The sequence below is a fragment of the Camellia sinensis genome, chromosome 12 (assembly GCF_055761805.1).
Source record: "Camellia sinensis isolate YWXY chromosome 12, ASM5576180v1, whole genome shotgun sequence".
Taxonomy (NCBI): Eukaryota; Viridiplantae; Streptophyta; class Magnoliopsida; order Ericales; family Theaceae; genus Camellia; species Camellia sinensis.
The window spans coordinates 134330225-134352021 of record NC_138972.1 but is presented as its reverse complement, the minus strand read 5'-3'; the positions used below and the strand labels follow the sequence as shown (position 1 = coordinate 134352021).

The window sequence follows — 21797 nt, the reverse complement described above, 5'->3', positions numbered from 1 at the left end:
CTGCTTTAGAAAAAAAATCATATCATATAAAATAATAAAAATTTAAAGGAACAATATTTACAGAACAAAAAATGAAAAGAAATTATAAGAGAAGTTAAAATGTAAATATCACTTCTTAAATTAAAACATAAATGTTTTCTGTTAGAATATAATATTATTTTGTGAAAGATTAAACAGATCATATTAGTCACCGTGTAATTCTTATGAAAAAAAAAGTTAAAAGAATCTATAAAAGTAATTTAAAAAGTGACAAAAGAAAATTAGAATATACGATATAAATTAAATTTTAGTTTTCTCTGTTACACCTAGAATATTTATTTCTTGATCAATTTGTTATGTTTGGTCCCTAACATTATTAAATGGTTGTTTTCTGATTTTTTATTTATTACATTGATTCATATAAATAAATATTATATGTATATATAAGATTATTATTATTGTTATTTTGTATCTATAACCATATATAAAAAGCGTGAAAACCTTATGGTGAATCTAGCGCTTCGTATGACTTCAGTATCCTTAAAACTCTCTCAAATTACCTAGTTCACCCGCGAGCGGATCCTCTAGAGTAATCCTCTAGAGTGATCTCCTAAAGTGGATAATCGGACGGCTCTGCTTAATACTCACCAAAACGACGTCGTTTTGGTGAGTATTTTGAAAAGAAAAAAAAAAAAACCAAATTTTCCGATTTCAAAATTCCCCCCAGGCTGAAGAACTATACAGACAAGCGGGAAGAAGCAAAACAACGAAAGAAGGAGAGAGGGAAGAAGAGTTAGAGAGGCTGCTCCGTCGTGCATCCTGTTGCCCCATCGTCGCAGTTCCCCCGCTGTCGCCGCCGTCGTGCCGTCGCCACTGTCCGGCCGCCGCCGTGGCCGTTGCCCCTGCTCCAACCGATTGAAGAAAATAGGTATTTAGAACATACAATGTTTAAATATATGTTTTAAGTTCGAACATACTCCATGGACATGTGGATGTCCAACTTAGGTATTTCAATTTGTTTATGCAGGTGTTGATTTATTTGAAATTTTCATTTTTTGGTTATGATAACATTCAACATATTTCATCTCAATATGTTGAAAAAAGTTGAAATGATAACATTCAACATTCAACATTTCAGTGATACAGATTTAAAAAAAGTTGAAATGTTGAAAGTTATGATACAGATTCAATGATAACATTGTGTTGAATGTTGAAAGTTGAAATGTTGAAATGATAATTTGAATGTTGAAATGTTGAAATGTTGAATGTTATCATACAATAGGTTTTTTGAAAATGTTGAAAAAAGTTATGATACAGATTTTTTGAATTGGGTAATGTAACAAACAAGTTGGGAAAAAAAAGTAGTAGAAATGATAATTTCTTCTTGCGATTTTCAGTGTCTGTCAGCTTCATTTGACTCTCTTGCTTGCACATGCTCGCATATACATACAACCTTAGATGCATATCTTCTTATTTTCTTTCTCTATCTTGGTTCTGGGAGTAGTACATGGCTTTCACTAATTTGCTATTTGATGACATTCCATTCCATTTCAGTTTTGTATGCTCATGTTGTCTGGATAGTGAACATATATTAAGCAACATATATAGTGCAAATTCAATTTTTTTTTTTCTTCTGAATTTAACAATGAATACCTGCTGTAGTGAACATCTTAATGAAAACCACATTGTGATACATAACAAAGACCATAATTTAGTTTGTATTATTCAATTTGTTCTTCGTTGATTATCTTATTCAGTTTGTATTATTTTGCAAACATAAGTTACAGCTTTTATGCTAATACTGAGCACTTCTTTATTTTTTAAGTGACTTGGCACATTGATATGGAACCTAACAATCATGAGAATGATGGGGTGAGTGTGATTGGAAGCCTAGAGTTCACATGACATTTGATACAGAACAAGAAGCATATGATTTCTATAATACTTATGGAGGAAGGTTGGGTTTGTTATTGTTGCAGCCAAGTTTTCTTCATCACAATATGCATTTTTCAATGCCATCGATGTATTCCGTCCATGGAACCTATCAAGCATTGCTTAACAATGCAAGTAGTTATCACTCGCAAACCTCAAATAGTCCCGCATGTAGTGAAGTAATTTATTTTTCACCTTTCTTCTTTTATTTTGTCATTCATTCATTTAAAGTTTCATTTTATTTTATGGTTCCTTTGATGTAATATTATTTTATTTTTTTTCGAGGTACTATATGGTCGTGGTCGTGGTCGTGGCCGTGGCCGTGGGCATGGGCATGTGGATCACACGCCAACATCTTAGCGTTATTTTGTTTTGGGAATTTTTGTGAATTTTTTGTTGGATATGTAATATTGAAAACCTTTCATGAAGCTGTTGCTAAAATTTTGCTCATACCATCCTTGGAATGTTGCTGAAATTTGGGTTCAATTGTTGCTTAATTTGGCTGAAATTTCTGTTCAAATGTTGATGAACTTTTGATTAATTTTTGCTTAATGTTTGTTGAAATTTCTGTGCAAATGTTGTTGAAACTTTGGTTCAAATCTTGCTCAAATTTGGGTTCAAATGTTGCTGAAATAGAGTTGATGAAATGTTGCTGAAATTTTGCTCAAATGGAGTTAAAATTTTGCTGAATTTGTTGCTAAAAATTTGCTGAAGTAGAGTTGAAATGTTGCTGAAATACAGTTAAACTGTTGCAGATTTTTTTGCTGAAATAGAGTTAGAGTTGCAGTAGGATTTAGTATGGTCGGTGGGTTGCCATGTTTCATCATGATATATGTTTGCCAATCCTTGATGCACAATTTGTGCTTTACATTTGATATATGTTTGCCAATCCTTGGATGCCTTAATGAAATGATATATAGGATTGACTTATTTTAGAGTGATACAGAACTGTTACATTGATATGTATTGACTATTTCACAAAAAAGAGAGAGCTTGAACATGTTCTGAAACACCTACAGGTTGACCCCTTTTGGAAAAGTGTTGATATTATGCAACATTCAACATTTCAACAAAGGTGGTGACCCCTTTTGTGAGAAAGGTACTTCAATGAACAACCTGAATTTCAGAAACCTGTTATACAACATTGAACATTTCATATAATACAGCAACCTGTTATACAACATTCAACATTTCAACATTTTCAATAGATTTCAAAAACCTGTTATACAACATTTTCAACATTTTCAATAGATTTCAAAAACTTGTTATACAACATTTTCAACATTTCAATATTATTCAACATTTCAACATTCAACATTATTCAACATTTTCAACATTTCAACATTATTCAACATTTCAACATTCAACATTATACAATATTTCAAAAACCTGCTATACAACATTCAACCTAAAGTAATAGATTTCACAAACTATTCATTCAACATTTCATCTCAATCAAACATGTTACACACTTGTTTTTGCAAACCATCAGATTTTTAAGCACCAAAAAAAATTTCCAAAACCTAAGAACTGAGTCATTTACATGATAAAGTACAAAAATACACAAAATACAATGACATAAGTCATTGCCTTGAAAATCTTCTCAATCCTTTGAAGCCTTCTATCATGCTCACCAACCCTTCTTCTTAGATCATTAATTTCTTCTGTTCTTGAATCTGTCGGAGGTCCAGCATTGGCACGGATTGATGAGGTAATGTTGTCGTCATCGTCGTCGTTGTCATCATCTGCGAACCACCTGAAGTAATTGCAGTGCTCGTTCGTAGTCTACAATGGACAAGAATCAGTTAATCAATAAAGGACTATAGCTGCATTGCATAAAAACTATTCTTTCAGATATCCGAACTTGAGAATTCCAATGCAAGAAAATAGAAAGAGAGTAGGACTATAGCTGTATTACATAAAAACTATTCTTTCTTCTATAAAGAGAAAGGGGCAAAAAAGAATGGAAGCTTCTTGCTTCACTTAATATGTGTAGACACTAGAGTCAAAATACATTTTTTTTTTTAAATTATATTATTATATTATATATATTTTCAAAGTGATTTGCCTATTCCATGGAGATAGTTGTAGTTGTAGTAAATGACTAACCATTCTAGTAGAAAGAGAGAAGTTATTTGTTTGGCTCAGGTGTGGTGTAGTGTGAATGGTTTATATTCATTGTGTTAATGAAAAAGAGTAAAATTTATAATTTTGTATTAAATAATTAAAAATATGAAGAGATATGAAAATTTATGATTAATCTGAAACATAGTTGTGTGATGTCTTAGAACCAATTAATAATTTAGAGAGAGAGAGAAGAGGCACTGTTGGATTCGAGGGTTGGGTTTTCGCTTTATAAATTTAAAAACCACACTAGTCTACTTTAACAGTTTACACTCTATTGGGTGAAGCTTTTGTCTGGATTCAGTTCTCTCTTTGAAAGCAATGGAGTTGATTGGTTGGATCATGCAGAAAAAAAATGGTTATTTCAATAGAGTGGGTAAGTAGATTGTTTAGTTTGGTGGCTATTTCAAAAAATGGCTATTTCAACAGGATCATACCATGTATTTCAATAGATTGTTTGGATCTAGTTAGCATTCTTGTTTTTACAGTGTTTGATGTGATTCAAAGCATGCTCCTTCCACAAAATGCAAACATGTATGAAATTTTGGATAACAGTGCCTATTTCAATAGAGTGGGTAAGTAGGCAATATTAATGTTCATTTTGATTTTAAAAAGAAAAAAAAAAAAGGAAGAAAAACTTTGAGCTAAAAAGGTACAGTTCTAATAATTTTTTTTGCCTGTGCTACAGATTTCTGGATCCAGCAAGTAGAGAATGGACATAAAAGGATGCAAAAAAGGAAGAAAACACATGACAACTAATGAAGGAACAGGATCATACCACAACAGCAGAAAGTTTACTTAGTTTTGGTATACTTTAACTGCCTATACACTTAATATATGACATACTCTGAAGGAACTCTCCAAAGACCATACTCTGTTGCAGATGTGTTTGCAAAACATTCCTCAAAATCCTCACAGACCCTTATTTTGCTGAAATCCCAAACCCTAACACGAAATAGCAAACAAAATCCAACCCTAACTTTGCGATTTCAGGTTTACCTCAGATTCCCGTTCGTCCTCCGTCCTCCGTCGTGGTTCGTCGTCCTCCGTCCTCCGTTGTGCTTCGTCTGCCTCTGCCGCCGTTCGTCCTTTGAACCCCAAACACTCCTTTGAACTCCTTCGCACTCTCGAAAGGAATTTTGAACTCCTTCGCACTCCGTCTGTATACATATCAAAAGGAATTTTGAAATGCCTTTTGAAATCCCTGATTCTGTTTTTTTCTTTCAAAATACTCACCAAAACGACGTCGTTGTTTTGGTGAGTATTAAGCAGATCCGTCCGATTATCCACTTTAGGAGATCATTCTGTAGAGGATTACTCTAGAGATCCGCTACCGCCCAGCGCGCCCACGGCCATTGATGCGAGCAAGGATCCTCTAGAGTGGTTTTTTCCTAAAGTTTCCTAGAGTGCTACATTGTGTGGTTGAGATTTACTGACAAGTCACATCAATTTTTCTGATGTGACTTGCCAGTAAATCTCAACCACACTATGTAATACTCTAGGAAACTTTAGGGAAATTTCACTCTAGAGGATCCTTGGTGCATTGATGCAAATTTAAAGCCGTATGGGCTTGCAATCTATCAGCCACGTGGTCTCACGAAAGACAACTGGCAGCATCGATGGTGTGCTACGTAAACGACTCATTCTCATCAGTCGAACGAAGAATAAATGTAGAGAACTGCACGTCCACCGCCATCCACTATACTCAAGGCCATCCACCATGTAGCAAACAAAATAATTGGTATGCTCATCTTCTCTCTCTCGGTGTATTTTCCTGTCTTATGTCTTCTTGCAATACATGTTGGCGATGTTTATGCTCATTGTTTGTCTTCAACTGAGATGTTCATATCTGATTTGTATGTTTTTCGTGTTTGTTAATGTGTGGATAACTTATGCGTACCAATTGTTTGATAATATGCCTCACTAAAATAACTCATAAATTCTCTTCATGGCAAAGCCTCTTCCTATGCATACTACCTGTTTGATAATATGCCTATGAAAATAGAAATAGAAAATATGCAATTTTTGTTCTCTTCCTGCAAACTATATATATATATATATATATTTCTTGTAGTTTTTGTTTTGTTTTTCATTATCATTTATTGTTTTTGTAGGTTTATTTGTTTGTTGTTGTTGTTTTTTTGGAGGCCTACAGCTTATCAATAAGGGGAGGTAAGAATATGATTGATTTTTTCAATATTATTTGCTCTTTTTGTTTTTGTTTTTGTTTTTTTTTTTTCTTCTTCTGCAATTGTTGTTGTATTTTGTTCCCTGCAAAAAAGTTCACATTGAGTTTTCCTTTTGGTATTCTTTTTCTTCCAAGTTTTGTTTGTATTAATCCTTATGAATTTTACTCTTTCATTAGAGCACACAATTATCTCCATTTACCAATACCGATAGGAATTTATGTCATACAAGCTACATATAATTATTAATTAGGGAGCATCGTCCGTTTTGACTTCCACCACACTACATACAAATTAGGAATATGAACATTGAAATGAGAATTTTGGTTGGCAGTTGAAAGGGTGCAATAACATATATTTATTAAAAACATTACTTGAAAGCTCAGGAGACCATTTCCTCTTTTGAAATTATGTTTCTTTATTAGTATGAATAATGGATTTTAATTCCACAAAAAAACTACCCCAATAAAATAACACTATGAACTACACTTAGAAATTAATAAATATTTTGTGATCCCAACCCTGTTTACCTTGGCCACCAAAGAAAGTTACTTTGGTTAAAACCTCTAAAGAGACATCTCATGGTTGTACCACCTGTTTCCACACCAATATAAAAAGGCATTATGAACTTTATTTGAATTGAACTTCTGCTTGTCTTCTAAGTCCTTCGGAATGTGTTTGCAGCAGAGCTTGAAGCAACAGTCAATGGACAATGCATGTCCATAACTAATATATTATTCTCTCGACTCTTTTAGAGTGGTGGCAACTTTTGCTCAAGTCAAATGCCATAACTTTTTCTGGATTTTTTCCATCTAGCTGTAGAGGTTCAAATTAAAGTAGTAACATATTTAGTCTAATGAAGAGCTCAAGAATCTCTCTATAGAGCTTGTTAATTGATGAAATAGTTTGTTAATCTCTCTCTATAGAGCTCAAGAATGGAGTAAATAGTTTGTTAATTGATGCTTCTGAGGGTGATGATGCATTGAAGGCTTCAAAACACACAAAAAGGTCTGAGAACCAGAATGGAAATCAGCCGATTAGATCAAGACAACCAACAATTAATGGCCATAGGGTCAGGGATGTGGATGCCACAATTCCTGCCAGAAGAGATTCCTCCTGTTAGGCTACCACTAAGATTGTAAAGGAGGCAAAGGATCTTAAACACTCGGCTGATCGCCTTAAGGTCGCTAGATTTTTTCCCCTCTTCAACTGTTGAATTGGTTTATTCATCTTCCTAACTCTTGGCACTACTTGGGTATCTTTTGCAGAATTCTGGATTAATTGTTGAAAGTACAGGTCTTTACTTCCAGGCAGCCCTTAAGTTTCTTCATGGAGCCTCTTTATTGGAATCTAGCAATGGCGAGAGTGCCAAGCAAGGCGAGATGATTCGGTCAATGCAAATGTGTAGTAGCACAGCAAAACTCTGTGAGTAAGTAATACTCAAAGCTCTATCAGCAACCTTTTTCTCGTTGGGATGTATGCTTTTTTTGTGATTTGTTTAAAGTGGTTTGTAGAATTGTCTCAGTGACAATCTGTCCAAGAAGCATATGTGTGTACTAGTGTGTTTGGAAATCTAGATACTTGAACTTGTGTTGAGGTTTTGTTCCTCCCTTTCCTATATCTTAAAGTGCGATTCTATATATTTCAACTAAGGTCAAAATGCATATTTCAACTAAGGTCAAAATGCTCAAAATGCCACTCCACCTGAACAGGCATTCCCTAAACCTCATTCTGGGATTCACAACTGTTTTCTATATTTTCTTCTCTAAGTATTTTATAGTTCCATTATACCCTCTCTTATAACCATGTGCATATATTGTTCAACCAGTTCGGGGAAAGGAATTTTTCCTATATATTCGCCGTGGTAATGGATCATTTCCCACTATTTGTAATGCATCACTCTTTACAGAACTGTATTTGAAACGAAGGGTAGAAAGTAACTTTTACTTGTATTTTTGATGGATGATTTCTTCTTCGTGCAATGTGAAAAGCTTATGCAATTTTCCTCTCCTTTGTCTTCTTGCTATTCATTCTTAAATTGATAGGTTTTGTGCTCATGAATATGAGAAATCCAAGGACATTGCTGCTGCTGCTCTGGCCTACAAATGCATGGAGGTGGCGTATATGAGAGTAATTTATTACTCGCATACCAATGCAAGCAGAGATCGGCATGAGTTGCAGACAGCTTTGCAAATAGTTCCTCCTGGTAATTAGAATAAATTTTGATCGGAAAATCTGTTCAATATGTCAGTATTTGGGCAGAGAAATATGGCATTGGATGAACATTTTTTTTTTAATTCTTTATTCATCTCACATGAAAGTTTCACTACTTTTTGTTTGTCCAAATTCATCTCCTAAGAATAGGACCAAACTTGAGAATAATGGTTATATTGTGGAAAATCCTTCTGAAATTACGCATAAGATCGTTGCACTTGATGAGACATTCATGGATACCATTTTGGTTCAAAAATATTTTATGTCAACTTATTGCCTCGATTTTGGACTCAGTAAATCATTTTAAAAAATTAACAGAGAGAACATATCATTTTCTGTATTCCAATTTTTTTACTGTTGGTGCCATTAATTAGGTGCATCCTTACTCCAACCCACTACTAGTAAAAGACTCCGCATCCATTATGACTCCATTGACCCCTGCATTGTTCACCTGCCAAGAATTTACATCCATACATGCTAGTGAACAAATTACCCATTAGATAGCTATAGATAAAATTAGTTTCAATCAATTTAGTTTGTTTCCAATCTTACCAATATGTTGAACTTTCCGAATTTATTTTTGATGTAATCTACTAAAGAAGCAATACTAGCAGAGTCTGTAACTGTTCCCTCCATTTCTGAATGTAATAGATGATAGTGGTGATGAGGATGAGCTGTGTATAGATAATTTTGAAGTTGGAGATATCTATTTATATAAACATAAGACTAAGATGCCACTGGTGTTGTCAAATATAGTGTTGTCGAATATCCTCTTCTAGGAGTGCTTCATTTAGCATTTGCTTCAGATCTTGAGTTTACTTGATTTTCCTGTAATGTTTGTTGTTACCTAGCTGACTTTTTAAGCAGATATTTGTGTTATCTGTTGTGTTCCCTGAGAAGATGCCACTGGTGTTGCTGAATATCAGAAAACTTCTTAAGGTAATGATTAGTAAATACCACTATGAAATTTTGAAAATCTGTAATTGATATTACTATTATGATCTCGTAATGTGATTTCAACTTTACTTTTTCCAGCCAAATGGTTATTTGCTATTCTGTGACTATGCCACTGGTGACCTTGAGCGGGTTAATTTACAACTTATATTCTATCTTTTGAATACATGTTTTTGTGTGTATATATATCTATGTGCTCTTTCATTTCAGCGGAGAATGAGCACATTCAATGGAGAATGTGCTCTTTCAACTCAATGGAGAATTATATAGTAAATATTCCAGTTGCTTGATTTTCATTGTGAATCCCATAGATAACATTCTAATAATTATTAAATTAGTCCAATGCTGTCCTAATTTATTAATTGTTATAATTGTCCACTACTAAATTGTCATAATTGGTATAATTTGTAGGGTGTAATATATTAGAATTATTAATTTTATAATTATTATAATTTGAAATGTCAATTTTATTGAATAAGTGCTAATGGTTTTTTATTTTTTTTACAGATTGCTTTTGCATGAGCTATTGTGGATTTTTATTTTTGTATACGAAGAGCATTTATTCTGTATATGGAAGACATCTATTTTTGTACAATTCTTTGTTTTGGAAATAGAGTGTTTTTGTATGTAATATTTAATTTAGATGGATTATACTTGGTTAGAATGGATTTATATGATACTTGCAATAAGGTGTTACAAGTTAAAGCTTTTGGGTAGTTGATAATAAAATGGATATTATTGATAATAGATTTGGATTATAATTGATAGATGTATTATTCTATATATGTACAGGTTACAGGTTGCATTGATAATGGAATGCATATAATTTAGAAATCAATGAAAAATATTCAATTTGTGCATTTAAAAAAAAATTAATAAATAGAGCTTTTGGCGACTAAACATTTAGTAATCAAAAAATAAAAAGGGAACTTATTGGCGACTAAACAGTTAGTAGCCAAAAAAAAAATGAAAATTTTTGGCTACTAAAAAATTAGTAGCTGAAAGGGAGTATCATGATTTTAGTGACTAAAAAATTGGTAGCCAAAAAGGAATAAAGTTTTTAGCGACTAAAAAATTAGTAGCTAAAAAGATAAAGATGAAAAAAAAAATTGCGACTAAATATTTTCTTTTGGGCGACTAAATTTTTAGTCGCTAATTGGAAACTTTCGACGACTAAAAAAAAATTAGTCACCAATTCTTTTGCCGACAATCAGTCAACAACCAAACGAGCGAACAAGAATTTTAGTCGGTAAAAATATTTGGCCACCAAAAAAATGACTTTTGGTGACTAACATTTTAGTCGCCAAAAATATAATTTGTTGTAGTGATTATTTGTTTATCCATTGTTCAGATTGGCCTAGTGGAACATTTATGTAATTATAAGCTTTACATTGCAATGTGGGTGTTCCATATTGGGTGTAGACTCTCTAATAGAAGTTACTAGGAATTTTTGGTGAAACCCCCTTTTTTGGGCCTTTTTTTAAGATAAAGGACAACTCAATGAATTCTCCTTCAAAAAACACCTGGGTAAGAGAAGCCCAACTCAATAAGGACATTCTATAATTTGTTTTTGTTTTTTTTGACCATATTGCCCTCATATATATATATCATATATTTGAACAATCTCAGCTCATGCATACACCGATCTTGAAGACGATCTGTGAAGTGAAGATGATCTGCGAAATCCATGAAGACGATCTCAAAGTCTGAAGATCTCATCGCCAACGATCTCACCCTTGGTCAACAATACACAATCTCGCCATCAAAGATCAACGCTCTCAATTAAATGAGAGATTATGTTGCAAAGTTGTATAAATCTGTTGTTATTTTTTATTTATTTTTGTTGATTTGTCGAGTTCAATCAGGTGTGTGCTCTATTTTTGTTTGACATAATGAAAGTAAAATTTTACTCTGGTTTATGCTCTGTTTTTGTTTGACAGAATGAGAGTAAAATTTTACTCTGGTATGTGCTCTGTTTTTGTTTAATAAAATGAGAGTAAAATTTTACTCTTGTGTTATCTGTTCTGTTTTCTTAACATGCAAGTAAAATTTTACTTTATTTCAGAGTATAATTTACTCTGAATTGAAAGTAAAATTTTACTGTGTTGTTAAATGTTTGTCTATGCAGTTTCTGATTTGTTTTCTGGTAAAATTTACTCTAAATCTTCAGAGTAAAATTTACTCTGAATCTTCAAGTAAAATTTTACTGTATTTCAGAGTAAAATTTACTCTGAATTGAAAGTAATATTTTAATGTGTTGTTGAATGTTTGTCTATGCAGTTTCTGATTTGTTTTTTAGGTAATTTTACTGTATTTCAGAGTAAAATTTACTCTGAATCTTAAAGTAAAATTTTACTGTGTTGTTGAATGTTTGTCTATGCATAAGAGAATAAACTTTATTTTTCATTAACCAGAGTAAAATTTTACTGCTGTAAAAATAGAGTACATGCTAGATAAATGAATTATAGTCGAATTTTACTTTAGATCAATAACAAACAAACAAAAAACTCTCAATTTTTTATTGTAATATATCAATTTATCATTTTTTTGACATATATGAAGTCATTTTATCTCAGATCTGAAATTATTGATCTCAAACATGAGTTCATAGGCATCAAATCTGAGATGGTGATGGATTTCAAGATTTTGATTTTGTGAGATGGATAAAAAATGGAGATCAAAAGGGTTTAGGGTTTAGAAAGAGAGAAAATAAAGGAAAGAGAGAGGATACCTGTAATGTAGAGATAGAAAAGAAGAAAAATGGTTCAGCGAGGGTTTTGGATTATATGGAAGGGCATTTCAGCCTTTTTCATCATATTTTTTTATTTGAGGGACTTTTGAAACTATTATTTTATTCGGTGGGCTTCACACAAAAATGCCTCCATAGAAGGGGCTTTTCATCAAAAATCCCAAGTTATTAAAGGCAACGAATATTTCATTTACCTTATATATGGAAGAGAGTATAGCGAATTACCCCAATTCATTTGTTTGTTTGTTTGTTTGTTTATTTTAAATTCCATTCCTATAGTTTCCCCTATTCCATCCACCTTTCATCATTTTATTTCAAAAGAAATCACTTTGAATATGCTACAAGGATAAGTGTTAATTATACGCATTATTTATTTTTTGTTCAGCCTCCTAATAGATCAAGAACCAAGAAAATAAGCCAAATTGTTTAAATCTTCATAGATACTTTTGAGCAATGAGAAAGTTCATTGCCTACTATGTGAATATTAGCATTTTTTTTAGTACTAAACATTAGCATTTTTTTCTCTAAATTATATATTTGTTCCTTGGTCAATTTATCTCACTCTATGCGATTTTATTTTTTGTGTTTTAGGTATTAATACCAATAGCCGCCTCAACCTATGAGCTTGCCAACTGTCTCCCTAACTAGCCACTATCACATCCCCTCCATAACCACCAACGCAGATGTAACCACAAATAGCTCGGCTCAATGGTTCTAGCGGTGGCTCAATGGTTAAATAGATTCTCTCCCCTCTATGCACCTCTCTTCAGTTCAAAAGCTCCTTAAGAATTTCAAACTCAAATCTCAGCTTTGTAACATTCAACTGAAGACCTTCCTTCTCTATGGTTCTGCCCCAGGCCACATCACCAGGATTGCCACATCGCCAGCTTTGTGTTTTGGGGCTTTAGATGGTTATTCACAAAAAATAGGGTTTGTAAAAACAAGTATAACACAGCGGGTAAAAAATATTAGATCATACCTTTAGGTGTTAGAACCTGAAGCGAAGAATCTCGTGGGTAAATCACGTGCTTCTAATAATGCGAACAACGAACACCAACAGTGGAGTGATACTACAATATGAGTATCACCCACACAAGTCACAATACAGAGGCTGGATCGTTCTCATATGGGAGAGAGTTAGAGAGAGAGTCTGGGAAAAAAGGTTATGGGTAAAAACCACATAATGTATATCTGATATCAATGTAATATATAAATATATAATCAGATATATAACCATATATATCAATCTATCCATATCAGTTGATATGATAGATATAGATATCATGAGTGGTTATCCATATAAGTTTTAAATTCATAATTCAAACTTACATGGATAAGGCTCAAAAGGTTCAAAGGGTCATGCCACATGGTCGCCCAATTTCTAACATCTCCCACTCGCACATGAGCTGGCATGACACTGCCACATCCCTATCTCAATCTCCACAAATATTAAACAATCACACACTAGCCAATGAACCGTGCGACCGTTGAGAAACACCTGCATGTGGGAGCTTTATACTAGAAACTCAAAATGAGCCAATATAGAGACATCAAGTCAAAAAGAATAGAAATAGTGTCTCATATAACCCAAACCCATCTAATTACACTGGTTCAAAAAACATCTCTAGTCCCTCAAAAGAGCATGTTTGACCCTCTCAATTCTTGCAATATATTCACACTCAATCCGCCTCTCGTACAGAGCGGTGTGAGTTGCCGGCAATGAATATATAACAGTGGTGCAATACTAGATGATCTTCTCTTTGCCCTCATGCCATTTAGTTTATGATTGACCGCTTTCCCAGTGATGTCCCTTAAGGCCGAATCATACATGACCGCAGGCAACATACCAAAGTAGCAGAACATTAACCCCTTACCTTATGACATAGTCAAAAGTCACAAAAGGGTACATAAATGAAAGTCATATCAATAATGACACGTAAGACTCACACGGTGAGGAAACAAGGATCCATTCTCTCACCTCATTACTCGGTCGCCAAGCACATATAGTATGAATACATGTTACGGTGGAGTAACTCTTCCAAAAAGAGTGACGTCATACTCGATACACCATACAGATATTAGTCTAGTCACTTTCTAGCGCCTAACCCGAATTCTCTATTTGCTCGCCTTCCAAGCGCCAAATGAGATCTCACATCTAGCTAATCATAACAGGCACAACATGGAAAGTGGGTACTAACATCCATGTTTGGTCCTTATCACGACCTCATCTTGGTTATAACCAAGGCGACATACATAGTGGATAATTTAAGCCTCTCTTGGCTCCAAATAAAAATAAACCACTAGTCTCATCCTTGCTCTCTCCCAAGCGCCAAGGGTGATTGCTCGTGTGAGTGAGCCAATCTTGCTTGCTGACATCATCATATGCTAATCATTATGACACAAACCATAATAGTGTCAACATCCCATCATTTCACAACAAATAAGTGATCGATTTAAAAAAAAAAAAAACATGACCACAGCTTGCGCAATTCTAGATTCCAAACATAAGCCTTATCAGTAACTCTTGCGATAAGTATATACAACGGAATCCACCATGTGCGCCTCACATGAAGTGATTCAAGATCACTACCTCTTGCGCAATAACCTCTTTAAAGATATTTTGGTGACCAATTTGCGTTCATTTTGGATGCGCCTAACTAGCTCATTGAATCTTACAAGGGGCAAATTTATATACTACTAGTAAAGCATTCTATCCACAGTCTAATAAGCAAGGTCAATGTCTAAACTACTCAGTTAACCACTTACCAAAGATAACACTTATCATGCCGAATATGCCCACATAGCGTACTTCAGGCTCCCACAACAACAAAAAAAATCAAGGAATATAGGTCATTTGTTTCTCCCAAAGACAATCCGAGGATTCAATCAATAGCTAAGGCTCTGGCTTTTACCGATAGGTAAGCCAATGAGTTTGCAATTTTTTTTTTTTTTTTTTTTTTTTTTTTTGCATCTAGAATCATTCTAGGATATTCCTTATGTAAGTCATCAAAGACAAACCGGGAATTCTTCCAAAACAATCCCTAAGGATCGTACATCCGAGCATATAAATTACATCATCCATGTCCATCATATCTAAAACAGAGGATTGCCCATCCTAGTTGGCGACAACCTTATAAATTCCTGGCCCATAATGACTAAGTAAGGTAAAACTTCTTTTGGACCATTGATCATGCCTCAGTGGTCTTCATCGATCATCGTTGGCCTATCATGGCTCGATGAAATCTAAGAACCACTATTAGGATAACTGTTTTAGGCTGTAAAAGATTTATCGGAACTAGCAACCTTTTTGCGCTCCTAACTTTTCACATAAAAGCAGAAGGTAAATCCCTACGGATCTACTTATCCAATTCTCCAACAAGAAGTTGGGTCACAATGTCCACAAATCAATGTTCCGAACTTATGTTAATCATAGCCTAAGTCAAAATAACCTCACTCCCCAGGAGGAAGTCTTCTCATGGTCTACACTTTTCTCAATGGTGCGACTTTTCGGTACCTAGCGAGCCTTATGCCTCAACAATGACCATCCAAAATGCGCATAACTTTAGAACAGTTTCACGTCTTAATGGAAAGTCAACCAAATTATAGAAATGGTTAATCCTTAAAGACTTTGTCTTAAACCGCGCAACATTGATCCACTTTCTAAAAACAGAGGACTAGAGCCTTTGGCATTATCCTAGGCTCTTTATCATCTTACCGAGCAATCATGAATGTTTCCTTCTCAATCACCTAGTGATGACGTGGAAAATTTTCACATTCGCTACCACGCAACTAAGAATGTAGAGTATTCTTCTCTAGTGGAGTAATCCATTAGTAGGCACATCGCTCCCACTGTCCCTAAGATATTGGAAATTTTTTTTCATTCTCAACTAGGCTACATAGAGCGCTATGCTTAGAATTCTCTATCTTATAGAGTTCCAAAACTCTATTCACGTCACCTTTACTAAGAAAACTTTATGTGACTTAGTTACACTTCCACAAAGCTGCTTAACTTTATGCATATGTCCCGAAGGGTTTACATGACAGCATACAATAATGCGCCACATGACTCTATGTGTTTACAAGACAACATACAATAATGCGCTATAGAACCCTAGGCTTTAACTTCACAACCTTATGAGAAATAAAATAAAGATAAGTTGCTTAACGGTTACAGATCGCCCATAGATGGCTCTCTGCTAACCCATTACTCAAATGGAGTGTAAAATCTGATATGGAGGGCACTTAGTCAGGGATATAGGCAACAAACTAAAGTGCAATTCCCAATTGGGAAACATTTTTGCGCCATCATCCACCTAACATTAACAATACTTGATTCATTATCTCTACTACACCATTGTGTTGTTGAGTACTAGGAAAAATCAATTTTCTAAGCATCTATTTCTCTTCACAGAGCTTTCTAATAAATAACTCAAATAGATACTCGCCACCTTGGTCAAAACTAAAAGCACAAAAGCTCTTATCTAATTGATCTCAATCTCATATGTGCAATGTCAAAAAAAAAAAAAAATTCAAAAACTTTTTGACTTATGGGAGATCAAATAGTCTTGACTAAGATGCGTATTGTAATCTATAAATGTGTCGAGATTTGGGGCTAGCTATCATACCCTTACACATATCCATTCACAAAAATCATAGTGGACTAAATGCGCCAATACAAATGACCTTCTACGGCTTTCCTACTTACTTGTGCGTAACCATTGTGAACAAAGTTATACATTCACATGAGAGCCGGATGTCACAAGCGAGTGGGCCTGAGAGGGCCTACTCAAACCATCTTGTCATCATCTCAATAATGTGATTAAGTATAATAAGCCACCGGTTCATGACTAACGTCATAAACTAATTCCAATCATCCTAAAGTGTGAGCTCTCGAAGACAAGTTTTAAAGGTTTAGGCCCAACTAGGTAATGACTCAACAACTAATTCATATTCACTAGATCATAAAAGGATGTCATGGAGATATCAAGTGTGCCTAAGTCGCAAATTTAACTAGTAAGTGCTAATCCCCTGCACCTTCAAGTCAATTTTATTCTCCATACACTTTAATGCATCTAGTTGAAAGATGACGATACTCCTCTTGCCATTTTTATTTCTCGCTTCATAGTTACTTGCAATTAATTCTACTATCAACAAGAATGAAAGAATAAACTATCAATCTATGACAGCTCCTAAAGTAACTTAAGCGCGAATTAGGCTAAAGAGTCTTATTCAACACAATGCTCTCACAAACGATGCATCAAATTCTTAGAGTCATAACAACCTTGTCGGCCTTGACCTTTTCATTACTATGCTGCAACGTTTGCGCTTAGTGGTAAACGTTATTCAAAAACATTAGCCTCGCTAAGGAACCATACAAAGAAGCACCTCCTCATGTCTCACACTCAAGTGTAGAAATAGTAAGTGTCCAGATTTAGACAAGTTGGCAATGCTAATAGATTTTGCAACCACTTGGCCATAATCTCTTTACTTAGTGTTAATAAATTTTTCTGCTACTAAACGCTAAACTTTTAACTTCAAGTGATACTTTAATGCACACTATTATAGTGTATGAAATTTTGCTCCATCCACTCCCAACAGTTTGATAGAAAGTAAAACACTGCTCATACTAGCTACTCATCTTACACTTAATGACTAATTCATTTAAGCTCGCATTTCTTGGATGACGTGACTTTTGAATGTTACTTCATCCAATGATGCAACATCATTACAAGTCAAATTACAAAGTCAATCCGCGCAGCTCAATAGTCAAGATCATATACAGATCTATTGAGGGCTTACTAATTTCATAACTCCAAAACTCGCCAACCAAAACTACGTAGCGTGCCACTAACCATAGCGCACACATTAGTTTTTATTATGCCAAACAAGGCAACAAAACTACGGCGACTTTGAGTTATGTTTCCTTACTTTGACCCAATTAAGGTCTGACCTAAAGTCTTCAAGACTTTTGCTCATCTAAAGAATAGTATTACATTGTTCACATTTGAACATCTTTACTAAGTCTAGGTCAACCAAACTAACTTCCATACGCTAAGTCAATTTAGAGAGAAATTCGCATTGGGATAAATTTGATTAGCATAATAAATTTTTTCCACAAAAATCTAAATTAAATAGTGATAATATTACGCAAGTCGCAAGAACGAAAATCTGCTATGCTCGTAATCATCTCTTGCGCCACAGGTGACAATTATCCAAAATTTAATTTAATTTATGTACAAAATATTAGTTTTCGGGAGTAAATCTACAAAGATTTCTCTAAACCGAATAACCTCCCACTGACTATGGCATGTCTACAAGCATGATAAAATATTCTAATTCCATACAATAGTATCATAATGTAGATTCACAATCAACTCATGCTATGTTACAATTAATAATGGAATTTAAACAAATAACAAAAATGATCATGCTATTCGAATCACAACATATTAGAAATTCTACTCAAAAAACAACAATATGCTGTATTTAATATTCAGATTATGCCATAACAAAAAGTATATCACTTCTGAAATTTTCTGGTATTTTCTAGAATTTTAAATAATTAATAAACACACATGAAATCATAAATAAATATTTCAGAATCTGATAAAATGCAACAATCATACTAGTAAATAGTAAACCATAACAGTAGTCTACAATAAAAAATGCAGCCCCAGAAACTTAATCATGCAACACCAGATGCATTTTAAAGCAAAAATAATGAATTATTATTTCAGAAAAAATATTTTTTATTCTCATAAAATTTTGAAAATTTTACAGAATATAGAAAATTTAATTTTGAGTCTAACAGTCCCAACCATGCTTAAAACAAAGCTATAACGAATTACTTATGACCATTTAACGCAATTCTGGATTTAAAAAAAAAAAAACAAACAGACCTTTACCCCTAGCCGTCAAACCAGCCAAGCCGGCGCGGAAAACGGCTCAGCTCCGCTCGGCGAGCTGCTTAGTGCACAGCTCGCGCGTGGCAGCGCACGTGGCGTGGTTCGAAGCGGCGCGGCTAACTCGTGCGTGAAAGGGCGCAAGTCGCGCGCGTAGACGACGCAAAAGCTCATGGCAAAGCGCGCCTGGCACGTGGCAGTGCGTGACATTGCGTGGAAGCACGTGCCCACTTGCGGCCCACGCGCCACCTTCTAGGGTGTTTTCTGTTCCAATTTCGGTACTGCCGGAGTCCATTTTACACAACAAAAACATTTATGGTCTCAAAAATGACATTTAATGAACATAAAAATTGAGGTGTATTACACTCTCAACCTAATGAGAGTGGAAGTGCAGAAACCCTACACTTCATCTTCCTCCTTTGTTAATTTTCATGCATATATCATGTATATATATTTATATAAAAATATACACACATTTTAAAGCATAAAAATAAGCACAAATATACCCATATTTGCACTAATACCAATGTAAAAACAAGTATAACGCAGCAGGTAAAAAATATCAGATCATACCTTTAGGTGTTAGAACCTGAAGTAAAAAATCTCGTGGATAAATCACGTGATTCTAATAATGCGAACAACGAACACCAACAGTGGAGTGATACTATAATATGAGTACCACCCACACAAATCACAGTGCAAAGGCTAGATCGTTCTTATATGGGAGAGAGTTAGAGAGAGTCTGGAAAAAAAGGTTATGGGTAAAAACCACATAACGTATATCTGATATCAATGTAATATATAAATATATAATCAGATATATAACCATATATATCAATCTATCCATATCAGTTGATATGATAGATATAGATATCATGAGTGGTTATCCATATAAGTTTTGAATTCATAATTCAAACTTACATGGATAAGGCTCAAAAGGTTCAAAGGGTCATGCCACATGGGCGCCCAATTTCTAATAGGGTTTTGTGAAGCTAAATGGTAGGGAGGGAGGGACCATAGAGAGGTTGGGATGAACATTGTGCCACCTGGTTAATTTTTCAGTGTTGTTGTGGACTGGACTTTTTTATCATTTCAAAGTTATATTTAAGAATTTAGCAATAAATTAAAATTCTACTAAGTTGATGGAAGATTTAAAATTCAATTTTATTCATTGCTGAGTAATAATAGTATATAGATAATAGAAGTAGATGCTATTTAAATTGGCAACAAACTAAATCATTTTTACAAACATCTTATATCTACAATCAAAATTCGAACAATACAATTAGCACTGCAACAACTAATGCCAATAAAACAATATGACAAATTTTACAAAACAATATTATGTAAGCCCTCTACGTGTTTAACCAAGTTTATCTAAAAACCCTAAAGTGTTTGACCAAAAACTAATAAGTCAGTAGCTTCATTAACTCTCGTTTAAAATTCTGAGATAATCCAAAGAATGAGATACAAAATATGATACAATAGGATTTTAGAGGAAAGGCAAAGGTTTTGAGAAATAATTGCATACCTTCAGATTTTGGTGGGATCTTTGAACTGAATCTCGTAAACCAGAGAGAGCAGAGAGGATGAAAGAGAGAGCGAGAGACGTGGGTGTTGACTCTCTCTCACGCAAGCTTACCCATGCCTCGATTTAAGCGACTTTCGAGTGGGCCAAGTTAGGTATTTTAATTAAAAAATTATTATGAATTCTCGTATTACTCTTCCTATTTTTTTTATACATCTTTTCATAAAAAAATAAAAATTATTAAAATAACTGGTTTCTTAAGCAGTCCTTGTTCAAACTGGCATATGGCTAAAAAACTTAAACCCAAGCCCTATTCAATGGACCTGGCTCAAATAGACTAGGGAGGTTGGGCCGCAAGCCAACAGACCGAGATTTGTACTTACTTTTTGAATTTTTTTTAATACATTCTTTTTTTCCCTTATGTTTTTGTGGAGAGAGCTAGCGAATCATTGGGTCTGTTTCTCACAATCCCACAAGCTCATGGGCTAGACTTTAACAACTAAGCTCAGCCCAACCTAAACTTTACTTGAGCTAGTTAAGCTCTACGTGCTGCCGGCTTGAATCAAGTAGAAGTCCAATTAGTAAGGCGGATATCAGTCGGGCGACGAGCCTTCAAATTATATGATAGACAGTTCGGATGGTAAATGAACCGAGTCAAGTTAAATTTTAATGAGTTTGAATTCGGTTTATTTGTTTATTGAGCTCGTTTAGTGAGTTCGAACTCGCCTCGATAATTAACTGAATTTAAGCTCGATCTAACTTATTAATATTAATAAAACTTAAGTTCGACTAGCCTCGGCTTAGTTCGATAAGATTTTTATAATACATAAATAAAAAATATTATTTATATTATTTAACATATAAATAATGTATTTATACTATTATTTATATATATTTTTTTTAATATATATAAATAATATATTTATTATATAATTTAAATAAAGATAAACAAGCCGAACTTTTGACCAGCCAATCTTATTCGAACTCGAGTTCGGTTCGTTTATTAAACGAGTCTAATATTCGAGTTTGAACTCGACTCGTTTACTAAACGAGTCGAGTCGAACCTATTCATGAACAATTCAGTTCATTTGCATCCCTAACAACAATTATAGATTATGGATTAGTAGAAATTTAAAAAGAAAAAAGAAAAAAAAGAAAATAGAGGAAAAAAAAATTAGCTTATATTTTCTTTACATTTCTCTCAATTTTTCCTTTCTCTTTCCAAATGA

The 21797-nt window shown here is 34.0% G+C and overlaps 1 protein-coding gene and 1 long non-coding RNA gene across 3 annotated transcripts in view; one reads left to right on the top strand and one right to left on the bottom strand.

Annotated features, from left to right (window-relative positions):
- Positions 1-11409, top strand: part of LOC114267419 (cysteine-tryptophan domain-containing zinc finger protein 3-like) — a 66119-nt gene extending 54710 nt beyond the window's left edge. For both annotated transcript variants that reach the window (XR_014347215.1, XM_082899937.1), the window contains one exon: positions 11019-11409. The gene's annotated coding sequence lies outside the window, so the exon portion shown is untranslated. The remainder of the gene's footprint in view (positions 1-11018) is intronic.
- LOC114269328 (uncharacterized) lies at positions 3333-20720 on the bottom strand. The gene is made up of 2 exons (XR_003631564.2): positions 20572-20720; positions 3333-3696 (listed from the first exon to the last, which is right to left on the bottom strand). It is a non-coding gene; the product is annotated as an uncharacterized LOC114269328 (long non-coding RNA).
- Between the last annotated feature and the right edge of the window lie 1077 nt (positions 20721-21797).